This window comes from Athene noctua, chromosome 2 (assembly GCF_965140245.1).
Source record: "Athene noctua chromosome 2, bAthNoc1.hap1.1, whole genome shotgun sequence".
Classification (NCBI taxonomy): domain Eukaryota; kingdom Metazoa; phylum Chordata; class Aves; order Strigiformes; family Strigidae; genus Athene; species Athene noctua.
The window spans coordinates 42180097-42192564 of NC_134038.1; the positions used below are offsets into that span (position 1 = coordinate 42180097).

Below are 12468 nucleotides of genomic sequence, written 5' to 3' on the forward strand. Positions count from 1 at the left end.
CTATCTTTTATTAAACCCAGCACAGCTGTGGGACAGGACCTCTCCCTGCAGCTTTTACCTACTCCATTTTAGGCCAAGTAATGAAAACATTAATGCTGCTTAGCCAGCAAAGCATGAGTTAATTCAGCTATCTCTCCAAAGCCTGTAATTCTCTGGTCTAGTCTTCATGAAGAACACTTTAAAACATTTCAAATATAAGGTGAACATCCATACAATGACCTCCGCACATGCCTCTCTCTGAGTGGTAAGGATGGTACTCTGGAAGGCACCACAGAGTGCACAGTTCCCCTCCTGGGCAGCAGCAGGACAAGCACATGTACCTGTGAGGTTAGGGTATCAAAGCCAATACAGGAAACAACATGCAGGTTCACCCTCACGCTATGGACAAGTCAGTCATGTGCACGCAGCTGTTTCATGGCTGCACAGTATCAAAGTTACAGCCATTACCACAGGTTACAGACACACTGAAGCCCAGCACATGCTGTAAATGTTCATGCAGCCCAGCCTCTGGGGACAGAAAGGGGACAGCAGCAATGCAAGGCACGAACAGAGGAAACATCAGGCAGAGTCCAACATCTGCTTGAGATGAGAGGAGATGCTATATGAGGCGCCACTGGATCTCAGGGAGGACACCATACACCAAATTCTCTGTATAATGCTAAAAATGGTGTCCTCTAGGACAGTCCTATACCACTGTTTTAGTCCAGTGTCTGATTTCCTACTCTACAGAAAATAAGCCCTTCCTCTTGGCATTGAGTGGCCTCTTATTTTTTGATTCACATTCAGCATTTACAAGTTTTCCTTCATCCTTGATCCTTCCAGTTCACATATTAATACAGGTGATTGAGAATAGTAGGCCACTGACTAGATTTTGCATTTTTATTACATTTGGGAGAAAGTCTGCTACAGTAATCTCATTCTATCCCATCAGCACTCCGTACCTCAGTATATTTTCCAGATAAAGCCCATGCAGACAAATTAGCAGGGTGGTATTTCACCTAGTTCTTGGTCTTTATAGCTCATTCTCTCACTTAACTCACATTTGCTGTCAGTTGCCACGTTCCTAGATCACAAAAGGCTAATTCACACATCTGCCTAGTGCACTAGAATGGATGGCTTCAGAACTGGAGCCACAGCATCAGAACAGCCCAAAGATGTAGAGCCAAGGTTTATAAATAAACAAATAAATCAATCAATCAGAAAGGCCAGAGAGCATTTGTTCTTCCCATTTCTCAGAGTTTTGAAATATTCCATTTAAAGTTCCACTCCTGACAATGACAGTCCAAAGAAGCTTCAAGAAAGGTAGGCAGCAACTTTTTGCTCTGAATGCTACCAATTTTACATTTGCTAAGTGAAAACCATATGTCTATTTGTGTGCATTTCTGCAATTGCACTTTTCATTCATTAAGATGAGAAATTGCTTCTTTTATGCAATCTGCTACTATTCAGATAGCAAAACACTGTGATGTCTGGTAGCAGGCTTGCTGGTTTTGGCTTTAGGAGGTTTGGGTTTTTTTTCCCCCCTTCTTCCTGTGAGAGGAAAGCTTTTCCCAAAGGATTTAAGCAATTTCATAAAACAAATGTAAAAACAAAGACACTTTTGTTTAAGGACTGAAGGTTTTGTTTTGTTTTAAGGGGGATGGAGAGGGAAGGAAGACAGAAATTACACTGATCATCTTTCAATTAAACAGGAAAAAAAAAAAGAAGATATCTCATTCCTAAAATAGAAACTCTGTGATAGCACAAACTTCCTTTAATAAATGGGCCATCAGGAAAAAAAAAAAAAACAAAAACAAACAACAAGTTAAGATTTTTTCCTAAATAAACAAATTTGTTTATTACAATCACAAGCGAACACCTCAAACCCTTATAGCAAAGATCAGAGGAAAACAACATTTTCTCTCCAAATTCAAGAACTTACACTGGGCATTCCCATATGCTGTGCTTCATTAGAGTCAGTTTCTCCTTTTTCTCACAGTCTATCAAACAGGAAGAAAGAGGAAAAAAAAAAAAAAAAAGACCTGAAGTGTGGGGCTTTAAATACTGAAAAATTTGAGAGATTCACTTCTGGTAGAACTTCTGAAGCTCCACCTAACATGCATTATTTCATTTACTGAAACAGAACCCAATACTACAATAGCAGTAAGTCCCCAAACTTGCACAGCAAATGCTGCGAGATGGGGACAACAGAGTAACAATACATAAAGGAAAAAAAAATAATTAAAACATCCAAAATCCTTCAGCAAATCATGTCTGGAAGTCTTGAAGGAAATCTGAGTGAGCTGACCTTTACATCTGCAAATGTTCCCTAAGCATTTATACAAATGCACAGCAGGAGTTTTATGTGTTCCAGAACTGGGATTCTAGTTTTTGATTATCAGATATTAATCAGTGGAATTAACTGATTTATCGGCAAGTCCCTATATATTGCATGAAGTTTTATTATGTAGAAAGAAGTCTGACAGCCACAAGCGATCTTCAGTGAGAAAATAACACCTATCCAAACAGGAAAAGCAATCCATGAAGTCCTCATTCACACTGCCTACCATTTAAATTCATTCAGGATTGTCAGCCACTACAATTATCATTCAACATCCAAAACTAACACACTGGGAGAACTCAACAGTAATACCACAGCTCAGAAAGGTGAAACAACACAGATAATAACAATCTTGTAATTAAATACAACATGGAAGTGAAATCTATCACATTTTAACTACTTGTACTTACATGACTAATTTACAAAACTAAATTTGAATTTTTCTAAATGTAGTCTTGAAGTACGTGCATGCACGGAAAGCAGCAAGATGTTCTTAAGATATTAAAAAGCTGGTCTAAAACCATTGAAGGTGGACAAGAAGAGAAATAACAGTCTGTCAAATAGATCACAGCAACATTACTTTTTATACATATGCACACAAGAAAGTACAAATAAAATGTCTATTATCATCACCATCTCAAAAGTGCTCTACCCAACCATTACTTAAATGATTCTCCTTCATTCTAGTTTAAGCTGCCTATATATGTGCACACATACACAGGAGAAACAGTTTTGTTTCTAGTGGCCCCCTGACCTTCCAAATGGTAACATGCACAGATTAACTTGTCAAATAGAGAAAGACAACATACAAAGGTCATTACAAATCCAAAGGTCTGGGTCCACTCATGAATTCAGGTAGTTATTTAAAACAGACTTGTCTAATACTGTGGAGAGGTACTGGACAGAGAAAGACTCTGTTACGAATGGTCCTTTCACAGCAGAAAGACGCTCCTTTAGCTCCTATTTGCACAAAAAGCCACCATGAGGAAATCTGAGAGTTAAACCACTGGAAGGATGTAGAACCACATTTCTTTCCCTGTTCTTCTCTCTACAATTCTTCTTTTCCTTTGCTTTGTTTCGGAACTATGCAAGACGCTGTGTAATTTACAGATACTCACATCTAAAATGCAGTTTACCTCTAAGGTTCTGCTTTGTTCCTTCCCTGCTGTAACCTCTATTCACTCAAAACATGCTTTTTTAAACAGTGCAACCCCAAGCAACTAATAGCTATCCCACAGTTACATCACAGCAATGAATAAAACATGAGCTTTCCCATTTAATTTGGACACAAGTTAATGTGCATACTGAGTTCATGTGTAATATATAAGCATTTTTCCTTCATTTACCTGTTCACCAGTTTGTTCATTCACAGTCTTTCCATAATTCTCATTTTCTCAATCCCATTTTCTCTCTTGTATTCTTTCTCGTGTGCATGTTACAGGTTTTACTTCTATCGCTTACACCACTTACTCCTTGCTCCAATCCATTTCTCTGCTTCCCAGTCTGACCGTGCTCACCACAAGCACACAGTTCATTGACCTATTAACAAGAAGGAGGATATTCCTTTCCACTTGCTTAACCTGTAGACAATACTGGATGCTGCTGTTATCTTCCCTGTCCAATGAAGTCTTAAAACATTTCCGCCCATTTCTTAATGCAGACTTTTCCAAGACTTCAAATTGTAACAGGAAATTATTTGAGTGATTTTGTTTTTAAAGAACACAGCAAAGCATCAGGAGACAAGGGCTCTGTTCTCTCATTTGCTAGAGACTGTTTGAATTTAGGTTGAATCTCTCCTTTGTAAATCTGAAATAACTGTTCCACCTCATCCATTAATATTTGGAACTTGAAAGCTGTCAAGTGAAAGATTCTATACAAATGCAAAGTATGGTCCTAGTCTCATCTTTTTTAATGATACACCCAACACTCATAAAAGAGAAATAGGAGCAAATGAAAGATCACAATAAGTGAATAGCCTAATAATACATGCTAAAAGCTACCAGGACAATAAAATCAATTTTCCCTGGGATTGTTAAATTATTCTTTTGATGGCTCAACACAATCTCTTCACGTTTATTTCCTATGGGAGATGCTGACACATTGAGCTTATTACACAGCTCCTCTTTAAAGAAAGAACACACATGCATTTAAAACAAAACACGTAAAATTTAATAGTTCAGATTTTTAATATACTATGCCGGAAAGGAGTTTGCAACAGAATTACTTCTAAGGAAGTAAGACACCTGCCTTATAAATTCAAAACAAATAGACATAAAACAGTATCAAGACACCAGTCATGCTGTGATGTACAAACACATTCAAAACACCTTATTTTTTCAATGATTCTTCTCAAGATATATCCACACAGATGATATACACTCTTCTTCCTTTTTGAAGAGTTATGTCAAAACTTCCAGAGGTTTGAGTGGGCGTACAAAGTCCAGCTACAGGAGAGCTTTTTTTTTAAATGGACAGACCCTGATGCTACAGCAAAGGTCAAATTAAGTCAACATGGTGTAACCTTCAAACTGCACACCATCATTACACTTTCTATGAGGCACATGCCTCTTCAGTGTGTACCAGAGAAGTCTTCAACAGTGTTACTACAGAAAGTGTCTGAACTGGCTATCTCATACCTCAATTTGTCCCTGGCAGTAAGGTTGTGCTGGCCTCTCCACAGCTCAGCACCAGTGCCTAGGTCAGGTACTACACCTGCAAAATGAAGCCATAGACAATCACACATCCTCCTGGCTTGGAGTCCCGACACCAGGTCTTCAGCAGTCCTGCCCTTCACCTACTGCAGAAGGCTCTGAGGCCCTCCCCAGGCAACGCCTCCCTACGTCTGTTCCCTGGAGCACAGTCCTCAAACGAAAGGATGCAGACACTGTCACAGAGCACTAAGACCTGAGAGCATGAAGTCAGGCAGAGGAGAGATATGGGCACACACTCAACAGGAGAGCATAATCCTTTTATTCATTTATGGGTTCAAGTCAGCCATCCTGACCTCTAGCCTGCACATCCATTTATGCATTTTTCTGTCCCACGCATATTAATTTGTGGTTATCTTTAATATTTTATGAGTTATACTTGTTTCCACTCCATTATACACTAAAAAGAGAAGAAAAAGCAGCAGCTACTAATGCCATAGATGGCAATTTTTCCTTGTTATAAATTCTGCTCACCATTAAGTGATGAGACAACAAATATGCCCCAAAAATAAGTATCTCTGCTCATCACACCTCCTTCACTTAAGTGTATTCTATTTCTGTTGATTAGTAGTAAAGACCAAAGCATGAAATTTAAGGTACCTTGAATTACCTGAACTGCCCATTTCCTTAACAGTCACATGCAAACTTAATCACAAACTGGGACTTAAGAGATGTACAGCTGTGAGGGCATCCAAAATCTGACAGTTAGGAAACTCATTTTGAATTCCCCATGTACAACAGTGTTAACATCCATTCAACATGCCATGAAATCATCCTCTTGTATGTCAAGTTTTTAATCCAAAATTGCAGGTGAGCCTTCAGTTTCTGACCCGTCCTCTTCTCCAAGAATTTGCCCCCAGGAATTTATAAGCAGCTTGTTGTCTCTCCTTTTTGCCATAACTAAGCTACAAAAGCCAGTGTAGCTTAAGCTTCAGTCTCTCATCTAACTCCAGACTGTTCACACCCCATCATCTTTGTAGCCTGGATGTCCCTGTATATGTTCCACTAGAATTTAGTATTTTCCGTACATAAGTGACCAGAACCATGTACGGTATTTGACATTAAGTCTCCCTAATGCCTTGCATAATAACTTGCCTATCTCCACCGAAGAGCTCTTGCTGCGGATCACATTTGCTTTCATTTCATGCTCACCATTGAACAGTCATCCCTGTCTGACAATGGCATTCAGGCCTTTTCCTCCAGGCCTGTTTTAAGGGATGACCTGCCAACTGATAGCAGATGTGTTGTTAATAATCACTCAGTAGATAACTTCGTTTTTAAAGCTATTTAACTTCCTCTCATTCCTATTGCTTCAGTCATCACAGACATTCAGTTCTTCCTGTGCAATAATCCAACCCTGCTCAGTGCTGACTATGTGTCCTAACTTTGCCTCATCAGCAGCCATCCTTTGCGCAGAATTATCTCAGCCAGTACAGTGAAGGAAAAAGACCAGCCTCCCACTAATACCAATCAAGAGCAATGATTCCTTTATTCATGCAGGCAAAGTAACAATTTATCCTTCAGGCTGCTCTCCCAAGCTACCTCACCATTCTTTAGCCAAGCCTCATTCTTTCATTTTAGTCATTTGCAGTGTCGTGCCATGGTGTACAGTGTCCAACTAAAGCCTTCTGCTCTTTTTGTCTAGGACACTCAGCATTTAACCAATAATAATATGACTTTAGTCTTCCACGACCTAGTTGTGGCAGATCCATGATACATTTTATCCTGTTTTCCACTTACCTTTCTTTGTGTACTTACTTACCCATTCCCCATTTGTTCTAAATCATTGAATACTATTAAGACCAGAGTAAAATGTGTGAACAGATTCCATTCTCCTCTTCTTTTAAAATAAATACAAGTATACCTCTTTTGCCATATAGCTCTCACAGCTGCTACACCCAACTTGACAGACAACAACTGATTTTTTTTTTTTTTTAACCTGGCTCCAGTGTTCTGTGCCAACTCTTTGAGACCCCTAAAGCAGAGACCCTTTGCTTCCTTAGTTTGACTAAATTAAATCTAGAAACAGGCATAAAATGTTTATTCTGGTTCATTTCTGTTCGGCACTCTATCTTTCTCCCATGTTCAAATCCTCATTCCTATCTAAAACTGGTTACAACTGCTCATTTTGGAGCCATTAGACATATTTTTCAGCTATTGCCTGGTCCTCACAACATCATAGCCAAGTTCTCTTCTTTTTATTTTTTTCCTCTTCTTAAATTTCTTCATGATCTAGCTTTTGGCAATTCATGTGCTATCCCTGCAGTTTCTGCTCTCCAATGATCAATCCCCTCCTTTGCTTCATTCCTTACAGGTTTTCCGGTAATTTGCAGTATCTTATTCTCACAGCAAGGTCTGCAGCCCCACTTGGCAAGCTTTTCCTCCAGCTTAAAATGAAGTTTTCAAGCAGTTGTTGTACCTTCCATTTAAGAAAGTCCAAGCCTTTTTTTAAAAAAAAAAACAAAAAAACAACAAACTCTGACTCCTACAGATCTTCAGTCATGCGGACTTCACAAACTAGTTACTCTAACTTCTCAGAACTTGCCCTACTAAAATAAAAGTTCCTTGAAATAAAAAGTTTGTAGCTGACATATTTATCCTTAAGTTTAATTTAAAATTATTAACTTGTGGCTAATCAACACATGTGTTTAAGCCCTTGTGGAAGAGAGCCGTAATCTAGCAGTGGAAAGCAAGACCCGGTGTCAGCCACGAAGAGACCAGAGACATTCCTTACCCAGAGTTCAAAGATATGCCTTCTAGTTCTGGGCAGGCTGTAAACATGAGCCTTCATTTACTCTGCATTCCACTACAATTAATGACCAAAATCTACCCTATGATATTTCAGCGTACCAATTTCCAATCTAACTATGTCACCACTGGGAAGCATACTCACAAAATCACATTTGAGAAACATCTTCCTTTTATACATTAGCACGGCATCTCAATCATGCTCTGTAGGTCTGAGCAACCAGAACACATTTGTGAGGCTCTGTTCTATGATTTGACTCTCTTTTGCCTCACTACTAAATCAACATTAGCCCTCCAGATTTTGGAGCATAACATTGCCTGTCCAATAGAAGACTGCACCCATACAAAGCGCCTCCAGCAACAATTTGAGATCTGCTATCTCCAGTGTGTGCACCACAATTGTGCCCAGGAGGAGCAGGGAAGGAGGGCGCTGATGGTCAGGTGCTACAGCAGGACACATAAGGAACCACTCCGGCAAAGTGACAGCAAATGATCTCCATATGAATCTGGAAAACACCGTTTCCCACTTAACTTTAGCTTATGACAGTTTTCTTAATAAGCATACACTGGCATGAGAGCAGTCTAGGCTTTCTGTACAACAGAATGAACTTTCTGGCACAGGCTATCAGTTCCATCGAGGCAGTAAATCACACTAACCACCACATTCCTGGTATACCTGCACCTACACTGCAGCACACAGGCACCTTGCCTGCCCAAAGAGCCTGAACCCGCAGAGGGGAAAGTCAGTACCACAGCATGAAATATCAACTGACACCGTAAGTTACTAACCCACATAAAATGGGGGCCCTGGCAGGGTGTACAGCTCCATCAACTCCAACAGCCCCACATCATGACAAGGGCTGCCCACCACCTCTGAAGGACTGCTGTAGGTCTCCCACCTCCCCCAGCCACCGTCACCAAAAGTACATCTCCCCAGGGAGCACATTCACGCTGCTGGTGCCTCCTGCTCTCACTAGCTCAAGCCCAGCCTCTGCACAAGTGGGGTGTTCAGCCTCTAAACTGAGGAGTGTGGCACTGGACACTTTGAAAAAACAATTAATTCTTAGTCACACACGAGGAAATAACACACCACCTTTTATTCCAGAAGTGCTTAAAACTGTTTTATCTTGTTAATTCTAGGTCAGTTGAGCGCACGTGTAGTATGGATTACATTGACCCTTTTAGAGCTCTCCACATTTTTAAGTAAGTAGGGCACTTAACATTATACACAAGACAAGCTGTGCACCCCCCGTACACCACACCCCAAGATCAACCAGCAGGCTTTACAGGCAGAACCAAGGTTAAATTGCTTTATAAAGCATGGCTCTTAAGGCACATAGCTATGAATATGAAATAAATTATAAATGCCAAATCTGACCCAGTATCATATTAAATCGATACAAGCATTTTACAAAAAAGGAAGTTGAACTGAAGTGATCTTTGCAAAGTCACCCAAGAGATGAGTAGCAGGTTTACAAAGAGAGCAAGTACTTATAGCTAAGTGATATAAAGGTCTACATGAAAGACGAAAGTTGTCTACAAAACACAATAGCATTATCATTTTAAGCACAAAGATGTTTCATCCTTAAGTATCTGAACACAGTAACTGCAGATTTTAAATACAAGCAAGGATCAACATTCAAACGACTGTAAAATTCAAGTTTTAAAAAGTTAATTCTACGTTTCACTGGAGATGTTAATTTGCCAGTGCCAGGCCTTGGAAAGTTTTAACCTTCTTCTCTCCGCTATGAGCTGCCATATATATTGGACCCTAGGACACGAATAATTATATTGCTTTTCCTTCTTTTCAAAGATACCTTGTCTGAGTAAGGGAAGAAGGGGGGAAAAAACCCCATATTAAATAAATTACCTTTCGGATAAACCTTCTCCCAGCTAAAGTTTGCTTAGGTCAGAGTAGCACTTTGAAAGGAAAGCAGGCGCCGGCAGGCCCAGCTCCAGGCGGGGTTGTGACAGACGCGGGGCAGACCCCGAGCAGGACAGCGCCCACCCCGGGGAGGCGGCCATGTGCTCACCCGCATCCCCACGGCCGGGCACACACACCCCCGACAGCACACATTCCCCCCACCCCCGAGGGGGCACACCCAACACCCCCCGAGAGGGCACACGCACACACACACACCCCCGCCAAGGCATCCCGGGGAGGAAGTTCAGACTTCGCGCTGACCCGGGGAGTTCAACACCGATGGCTTCCAGCGGCTCTCTCGCGGGCCATATGTTCTCCCCTGACATTACCGAGGGATTTCAGAGGAGCCGAACCGCTCCGCCCGCCCCGCCGCAGACCCGCTCGCAGGCTGCGGGGGCCGGAACGGCCGCCCCCAGAGGCGGGAGACAGAGCCGGCTCGGCCCCTCTCCCGCGCGGGGCGCCCACCCGCGACACCTACCCCACGGGGGCTGCTCTCTTGTCACCGGAGGGCGCCGCCCGCCCCGCCGACCCCCGGCGGCAGAGCAGAGCAGAGCAGGGCAGGGTTGGGCAGGGCAGGGCAGGGCGGCTCCTCCCGCAGCGCCCGGCGGGGGCGAGCCCCCCGCCCGTCCCCGGGGCAGCACGGCGCCGCCGCCAGCCCCGCACCCCCGCCAGACGCTGCCGGGGCTAGGCGTGGGGGGGGTCCCGCCTGCCGCCGCTGCAGCCGCTCGCCGGGGCCGCCCCCAGCAAGCCGGGGAACCGCTGCGGGACGGCGCCGCGTTCAGCCCCAGGCTCCGCCGCGCCCGTAGCAGCGGCCCGGCCCAGCGCCTCGCCGACGCCCTTACCGTCCTCGCCAGCGCGGCGCGGGAGCCTCCCGGAGAGGAGCGAGGCGAAGCCGCGGAGAAAAGCCGCGAGCCGGGGCCGAGCGAGCCGCCGCCGCGGGGAGGAGGAGCAGGAGGAGGAGGAGGAGGAGGCAGGGGGGCGGAGCGGAGGATCGGCGGCGGAGGGGAGGAGACGGGGAGGGCGGGGGAGCCGAGCGGTGGCGGCCGCCCGCCCGCCGCGCAGCCGGCGCTTCCTCCACACACGCCGCCGAGCCGGCCCGGCCCGGGCACAGGGGCCAGAGCCGGAGCGCGGGGCCCGCCCAGCGCTGCCGGGCCCGGCTGGCGGGGCGGGAAGCCCCGGGAGCCCCCGATCGCGCCTTCCCCTGACCGCGCTGCACAAAGGGGACCCGCCGCTGCCGCCTTTGTTCGGCCGAGCGGCGCCCGGGAGGGGAGGGGAGGGGAGGGCAGGGCAGGGCGGCAAGCTGGGCGCTTCTCTCACTAGAAGATTGTTCCTCGGGCCCTGGCAGGCACAGGGTAACTTCACTGAAGTTAATTTGGGTCTGTGATGAAAACCCCCTTCACCTCTGCCAAATGCTGCTCGGCATCCAGCGTTGGAGTCAGCCTACACGCAGTGCTTCGGCTGCCTGTTTATGCCTCAGGAGCTGACTGGTGACTCCTGTTCAATTGAGGGTGGTTTTTGTTTTGTCTTTTTTTTTTTATTGCAGAAGGTGGATGGGATCACAAAGCCTGGTTTCTTAGCTTTCTGCACTTGGCAGCCTCTAAGAACTAATAAAAAATGAATTTCAGATACATATTTATCCCATTGTCTGTGGTAGTTCACAGATTTTCTTTCAAACGATGCCACTCATTTGCCTGTTGTTCTACAAACCCAGTTGTTCACTGATCATTGAGGTACCTTTTGAAAGCACATTTTTTGCCACTATTGCATCTTACAAACCTCTAGCCCTTCTGATTACAGTCCTTCTGTTCAGATACTTGAGTCAATGCATGCAGTCTTGTCACACCAGTTAAAATAGTAGAAAAGGGAGAATTTCTATTCACATCTTACTTAGAAGAGACTGACAGACTTAAAAATGCTTTTGTATGAGTCTTTCTCTGAAGGGTAGTCAGACTTCAGTCACTTGCATAAAAGTGTAATGAGCAAAATAACCTTACAGGACAATTTCTCTACAAGTCATCCTTTAAGAAGCCAGTAACAAAACTGGACTATCCTGAGGTTGTTAAGACCAGGCATAAAGCAAGAAACTCTCAGACTAAGCATCCTCCCTTATAAACTCTTTCCTCCTTAAGTTCATTAAGCCCCAGCAATTAAAAGATCCCACCTGGGAGTCTTCCCTGTTTGCTCTGCTTCCCAGGTTGCAAGGGGCAGGGTAGAACAAGGATTTTGGTGCTCTGCCCACTCCTTGAGTTTAGTACTAGAGCACGTTGGTTTGCTGTTAAGAAACAGGCACTTTATCAGTTCCTCTAGTTATTGCCCAGAAATTATCTGTGAGGCCCATGAGGTGCCTGTTGTAAGGTATAGGTGTTGTGAGGAAGAAGGGAAAGTTGCAGTGCTTGGGCTTTTTCACATTAATAAGGACTTTCTGCTTCCTGCATGTTAGCATGGCCACATTAGAAAATGGGAAAGAAAAGTATGTGACTTGAACCTCAACTCCTGCAGCTGTGTTTTGGGGGAAATAATTTTTTTGGTTTTATTTTAAAATTAACAGAGGAAGTGGAATTGATACCCTCCTGAGTGTTGGGGGGAAAAAAAGTCTGAAAATATAAAACAATGTAATACATGTGGAGAAGCCTGCCTAAGCCATCAGGCAGCCTTAAGTAAAGCCAATGTGCTAGAGGCATAAACTACCTCATATATCCTAAGTACTGCCAAGACCTGCTTGCTGCATTATTCACTGGGGACAGAAACCAACCATCAGCCCCGTAGCC

The 12468-nt window shown here is 44.0% G+C and overlaps 1 protein-coding gene across 1 annotated transcript in view; it reads right to left on the reverse strand.

Moving 5' to 3' along the window:
- Nucleotides 1-10647, reverse strand: part of FAM110B (family with sequence similarity 110 member B) — a 114643-nt gene extending 103996 nt beyond the window's left edge. The window contains exon 1 of the mRNA XM_074898932.1: nucleotides 10543-10647. The gene's annotated coding sequence lies outside the window, so the exon portion shown is untranslated. The remainder of the gene's footprint in view (nucleotides 1-10542) is intronic.
- Between the last annotated feature and the right edge of the window lie 1821 nt (nucleotides 10648-12468).